Below are 7,443 nucleotides of genomic sequence, written 5' to 3'. Positions count from 1 at the left end.
TTGAATAGGCTGTGTTGAAAACTGAAAGAGTCCAAGGAACTCATTTCATCTACTAGATAGGTATAAGGCAGTAACCATGTTGAGGCCGACGAACGATTCTAGGCCGTCGAACGAGAAGCTGATCGTGAAGATCTCTTCAGTACCTTATTCAATTAATTAAGGCTTTTGAGAAGTTTTCTTTCGATACCAAAAAAGAACAAAGGAGTGTGAAGTGAAATCAGGTAGTTGAATAATGTAAATAGCGTTGAAATTGGCAATGAAATAAGATATCACTAGCTTATGACTTCATCATTTACAATTGATAATAGTTGGTTTGGGTTTAAAAGTTGAATAAATTATGAACATCGTAGAAAATGCTTTATGGGCGACTTAGTCTATCATCGTGGTTGTGGACACGTTCGCGTGACATGACTACGATTTCTAAAAATAAAATCGGAGAATGCGTTCGTGCAACTTTGGCCAAATTTACATAATAATAACAAAGCGTTATTAATTGTGGACACGTTCGCTTGACATGATTTTTGACGCGCCAACAAATGGGTATACATACGCATAACCCATTTCAAGATAATTTTTCTTATTAAAAGCGGTAAAAGAAGTAAATGCACATAGGTTTTAAAATCAATAATAAAGTAATTTCATAAGCCAAGTATGATCAAAGCGACCGTGCTAGAACCACAGAACTCGGGAGTGCCTAACACCTTCTCCCGGGTTAACAGAATTCCTTATCCGGATTTCTGGTTCGCAGACATAAACAGAGTCAAATCTTTCCTCGATTCGGGATTCTAAACCGGTGACTTGGGAGACCATAAATCTCCCAAGTGGCGACTCTGATTTTTAAAATAAATCCCGTTTCGATTGTCACCTTAAGTTGGAAAATAACTCCCTTTATTATACCCTCCCGGGGGTGTAGTAGAAAAAGGAGGTGTGACAAATGATACTTCTTCATCGGGAAAATACGTTTTCAGTGGTTCGTGTTCTCCTCCTACAAGATTTCTGCAAGATGATCTGCTAATCCCTGTCCCTTGACCGCTTTCTAAGTCATATAGACAATATTAAATTCACTCAACATTATCTGCCATTTTGCTAGTTTCCCTGTAGGCATTGGTTTCTGAAAAATGTATTTTAGGGGATCCATCCTTGATATGAGATACGTGGTATAGGCACAGAAGTAATGCCTCAATTTTGGAGCTATCCACGTCAGGGCGCAGCAGGTGCATTCCAGCAAAGAATACCGTGCTTCATAGGGTGTGAACTTCTTACTCAAATAATATATGGCCTGTTCCTTTCTTACCGCTCGTCGTGTTGTCCCAAGACACAAGGAGAAGTTCCATCTAGTACGGACAGATAGAGTAGCAGAGGTCTACCAAGTTCCGGCGGGACCAGGACTGGTGGTATGGACAAGTATTCCTTGATTTTGTCAAAAGCTTTTTGACATTCTTCAGTCCAACTTGTTGCAGCATCTTTCTTCAGCATTTTGAAAATCGGCTCACAGAACACGGTCGATTGTGCTATGAAGCGGTTGATGTAATTGAGACGCCCCAAGAAGCTCATCACATCTTTCTTGTTCTTTGGCGGTGGCAAATCCTGGATAACTTTGACCTTTAATGGGTCTAGTTCAATCCCTCAGCGATGGACGATGAAGTCTAGCAATTTTTCGGCAGGGACTCCAAAGGCACACTTTGCAGGATTCAATTTTAGATTGTAACTTTGAAGTCGATTAAAGAATTTCCTCAAGTCTGCTATATGATCCGTGCTTCTTCTGGATTTGATGATGATTTCATCCACGTACACCTCTATTTCTTTGTGAATCATGTCATGGAAAATAGTCGTCATAGCTCTCATATAAGTGGCTCCAGCATTCTTCAGGCCAAACGACATCATTTTATAACAATACATCCCCCACGGAGTGATAAAGGCTGTTTCTCGGCATCTTCTTCATCCATCCAGATCTGATGATATCCCGCGAAGCAATCCACAAAGGATTGGATTTCATGCTTGGCACAGTTGTCGATCAGTATATGTATATTGGGTAACGGAAAACATCTTTGGGACTTGCTTTGCTTAGATCCCGATAGTTGACACATACTCTGACCTTCCCATCTTTCTTCGGAACTGGCACGATGTTGGCCAACCAGGTAGGATATTCGACCACTCTAAGAACCTTAGCTTTGATCTGCTTGGTGACTTCCTCTTTGATTTTCAGACTCATATCCGGCTTGAACTTTCTGAGTTTCTGCTTTACAAGCGGACACATAGGATTGGTAGGTAGTTTATGAGCCACTATAGATGTGCTTAAACCAGTCATATCATCATAAGACCATGCAAAGATATCTTCATATTCTTTCAAGAAACGGGTTTACTCTTCCCTCTATGATGGTGACAGGTGAATGCTTATGCGAGTTTCTTTGACTTTTTCAGAATCTCCCAAATTGACTATCTCGGTTTCGTCCAAATTGGACTTAAGCTTGTTCTCAAAATTTTCCACTTCTCTGACAATTTCCTCAGGTATTACATCTTCTTCTATTTCCTCTGAATCACTATCCTTATGTTGCGTTGTCTCATTACATGTCACAGTCGTCGGTTAATCAGGATAAGTAATAATAATGCTGTAGAGAGAAAATGTAAAGGATAATAATAAATACTAAAATAGCAATGCATTAAATAGATGTTGAAAACATTAAAACAAGTACAACTCGATGACTCGAGCAATTATTTCAAAACAAAATACGTCTAAAATAAAATACTAAAAATGTCTTAAATGCTTAAAATTGCTTTTAAAAATAGGTCATGCTAATTGCCAGGCTACCCAGGAACTTGACGGTCCCGGGATGGTGCAACAATTCAGTTCTTGAGAACAACTCTTTTTCCCACGGTCTGAATTGTAAGGTCTTCCTCCTCCTCCTCCTCAACTATCGCATTGCGACCCATGTCTTCATCGTCCAGGAATAGATTCCGGCCAGCCAAAGCCTCATCTTCTTCAGATCCCCATATCACATCAGTCTATCAAAATATCTGGTGCAGATGCGGTATTGGCTGTTCAAGAGGGTAATAAGGACCACGCCATGGTGGTGACCAGTTCTGATACTCGTGCCTGGTGTATTCATACCCAAGCCCAAAAGTTGTGCCGTGACGCTTTAGCTGTATCGGTTTGGTGATCCCTTGGAGATTCTTTCCGAGACCCTTGCCGGGTTCATACCCTGTCCATGACAATATACTTTCAATCTTATTACTCCACCATTTGTCTTTCTCAATTGCATTGACGCGCTCGATGCGATGGTACGTTTCTCCACCCAATTTCCTTCTATTCTCGACAACCAGAACATTTTGATTGGTGTAAATGGGCTTACTTCCATCCGCATGGATGATTACTTCCTGATGATTCCATTTGAACTTCACAGCCTGATGTAGAGTGGAGGCTACGACCCCAACATCATATATCTAAGGTCATCCCACCAGCAGATTGTATGTGGCGGATATGTCCAATACTAGAAATTCAACGTCAAGCCAAGTCGGGCCCATCTGCAAACATAGGTTGATCTCCCCAATTGTGGCCCTTTGGGACCCATCGAATGCTTTGACGTTCATAGTTCTTGCTCGTATTTCATGCAAACCTTTACCCAACCTCTTTAAAGTAGTCAATGGACAAATGTTGAGACTCAAACCCCCATCTATTAGGACCCTGGCAATGAATTTATCCTCAAACTGCACTGTGATGTGTAGTTCCCTATTGTGACTCAGTCCTTCTGGTGGCAGCTCGTCTTCGTAAAAAGTGATCTTGTGGCTTTCCAACACCTGTTCTACTATGTTGGCCATTTTTCTGCTAGTGATGTTATTAGGTACATAAGCTTTGTTCAACACTTTCATCAATGCATTCCTATACGCCTCAGAATTCCGTAGTAGTGATAGAATGGATTCTGAGCAGGGGTATTGTTCAGATGATCAACCACAGAATATTCTCTTGCTTGCACCTTTCTCCAAAGATCATCCGGGCCAGTTTCATTGATAAGCTGCTTGGGAGCGTCTTCTTTACTTGTTTCTCCCAAATGCTCGCGCGTGTAAACCCTACCGGTCCTGGTCATACCTTGTGCTACACCAGTTCATTCCATCTTCCCCTTTCCTTTCCTTCTCGAGTCTACAGCATAGTCCTAGGGTATAACTTTAGGGTGATAAGAGGGGTTAGGTTCTACCATCACAGTGAAGGGTGTGGTTACTTCCACTTCAAACGGGGTTGGTGCGGCTGAGGGCGTTGTTTCTTAGCCTCAAATAGAATTGGAGTGGCTATTTCAACCTCAATAGGTGACTGAATCTACACTATAATAGGTGTGAGAGTGACTGAAGGTATTTTATGATCATCCCCTTCATGAATGAGTCCAGTTGATCCTTCCGGATCCCATTCTTCATCAGTTTCAATCACATTTACCCCCTCGCCCTTGTGATCTGGGAGAGGATTATTGCGGACACTGGGTGCGACCTCTTTTGCTTGTATAACCTTGGTGTCAATTAGCATTTGGATCTTATCCTTCAAAGTGAGACATTCATCAATAGTATGACCCTTCATGCCCGAGTGATAGGCTCTTGTCTTGTTTGGATTAACCCACTGGGAGGAGTTTCCATGGAAACGGCGGGAATAAGAGTGACATAACCGGCAGCCTTCAGTCTCTCATACAACTGATCGATGGGTTCAGCAATAGGAGTGTATTTTCTAGGTGGTCTACGGTTAAAATTTGGTCTGGGTTTTTGGTAGTTTTGGTGGGCTGGTGGTGGTGAGTGGTAATATGCTGGTTGAGTGTTATAAGTATGGTAGGTGGCAGTAGCTTGCTGGTATCTAGGGGGTGAAGGCCGATATGTTGGTGGAGGTGTTTGGTATGTAATAGGAGACTTCGGACCTTGGGCTACCATCACTGCACCAACTTCTTTCTTCTTAGAGATACCTCCCGACTGCAAGGCTTTGTTTGTAGCCTGTAGTGCCTCAAAATTTGTCACCATTCCGCTTTTAATTCCTTCCTCTATTCCTTCTCCCAGTTTGATGATATCAGAGAACTTATGGTTTTCAATGACCATCAACCTGTCATAGTATTGTGGATCTTGAGCTCTGACGAAGAACTTATTTATCTGTTCTTCTTCCAGTGCTGGCCTTACTTTATCAGCTTCTGATCTCCATCGATTAGCATACTCGCGGAAAGTTTCTGTTGGCTTTTTCTTAAGATTGTGAATATAGAAGACGTTTGGCGCATTTTCTATATTGAACCTGAACCGATCCATAAAATCTGATGACATGCTTACCTAGTTAACCCATTTCTTCGGGGTTTGACTGATGTACCAGGACATAGCATCTCCAGTGAGGCTCCTCATGAACAACTTCATGTGGATTCTTTCATCTTTACCAACCCCTACGAGCTTGCCACAATATGTTCTCAAGTGTACCTCTGGATCACTTGTCCCGTCGAACATTTCGAACTTAGAAGGTTTATAATCCTCTGGTAGTTCTACGTCCGGCTGAATACACAAATCTTCATAATTCAAACCTTCGATGCCGTTACCGCCTTCAACACCTTGGACTCGACTAGTAAGTTTCTTGAGCTCCTCTGATATGTTCTTGATGAGCAGGTCCTTCTCGGCGGATTTAGGTATATATTGGGTTTGTTGTGAAGTGTGGGGTAAGGTTTCCGCGTATATAGGGTTGCTTTGATGGACTCCAGGAATTTGGGCATAGTAGTAGTCGTTGGTTGAGTTTTGGGGATCATGGGTAGGTTGTGGTGCATTTTCAGGAGTATGGTAGGTGGTGGTTTGTGGGTATTGGGTTGGATGGTGATGATGTTGTGGAGGGGTCGGTACTGGCGGAGGATTTAGGATTTTGAGGAGGTGTGGCATACTGATAAGGTGCGGGAGGATTTTGTTGGTTTTGTGTGTTCTAAGGAGGTGCCGGTTTTTGACCGTTTGTGTTCTGTTGGTTGATATCGGGGACATTCAGGGTAAGGGAAAGGTTTGCCAAGTTTTGGACCTGCTCAAGTTACCCTTGTAACTCCAGTATCTTTTGTTCTAACCGTAAAACCAAGTCATTATCTGCATGCGTAGCGTTGTCTTTTCTGATACCGCTCGTATCATCCATTTTGGCTTTTCCCTTGCTTTTTGGATCACTTAGAGGAGGAAGAGGTGGAGGACCTCTAGATCTGGTATGATATGCTGATGATGCCAGTATGCACGAACCAACCTTAGGGGATGGGAATAAACAAATAAAGAAAAGAAAAAAAACAAAAAGGTAAACAAGTCAGTAAGGAGTATTAAAAGGTTGTTTGCGGTATGTAAACACGTATTGCGGAATTATAAATTTGCGTCCTAATTTGGGGACCTCATGTGCCGGAGGTAGGCCTAAGCAACATATGGATTTGGAAAAAATCGATGCCAATAATTGCGTCATTTCATTAATATGATAAATGAACCAAATCTCAACTAAAACGACAATAATTATAAAGAGTCACTAATGGCATGTGCCTTATTACAACCGAAGTCTAAAACGAGTCTAGAAAGTAAGTAAAAATATCATTCCTAATCTATTTGGTCCCAGAGGGACCTTCTCCATACTTGGCCTTCTCCATCAATCAAATTCCCCAGGTCGCGCATGTCCAACATCAGATATGCACTTGCTTGGAGCCCTCCCTCATTTCCATCCATGTTTTGACAACATGCAACCCTCTTCCTCATTTTCTCCTCAAGCTCCATCAACCCCTGCTCCAAATACTCCAACCTCTCTGTTGACTTAGTTGAGATTTCTCTCCATTGGTTGATTGTTTCCATGTCCACTTTATATTGTTCCAAATGCCTAGCTTCAGACTCAAGGACCCTTTTATGCAGCATCCTGTATTTGACTTGTGCTTCACTAGGGTCATCTACGACCCTATTCTTTAGATTAATCCCTGGTTTGACATCCCCTGCTATATAATCTACCAACCATAATGAATAGAAATGCCATGGCCGGCATGATACCGATCTGGCTCGATGGTATCTTTCTCCACAATGATCTTTTGATGCCACATATGTTGTGCCTCGAACTTGTATGGAATGGCGTTCCCCTAGATGTCTGCTTTGTACTGAACCATAAACTTGTGGTATAACTTGCTTTCTCCCAGCTTGTCTCATAACCCTGATTGGAGCATAAGGATATATTCCCCTTAATCCGATTAGCACTAGATGAGGAGTATCTCTTGACCTGATGATGAATTCACTGCTAGGGAACCACTCGAACATCCAATGTACCATGTCATCAGTCAAATTGATGAAGAAATATGCCCAGCTTACAGCGTTCTCCGGTTGCGCAAACCTATTTGGGATAAAAGTCATTCTCTTCGGATGGTGATAGGCTATGTGGTCATTCCATGGTCGTCGCGGGAGTTCTTGACGGTATTCTCCTCTCTGAAGGTGTTCCAATAACCATACTTGCAG

This window comes from Nicotiana attenuata, chromosome 9 (assembly GCF_001879085.1).
Source record: "Nicotiana attenuata strain UT chromosome 9, NIATTr2, whole genome shotgun sequence".
Classification (NCBI taxonomy): domain Eukaryota; kingdom Viridiplantae; phylum Streptophyta; class Magnoliopsida; order Solanales; family Solanaceae; genus Nicotiana; species Nicotiana attenuata.
The sequence above is the reverse complement of the archived record's forward strand: the minus strand, read 5'-3'. Positions refer to the sequence as shown.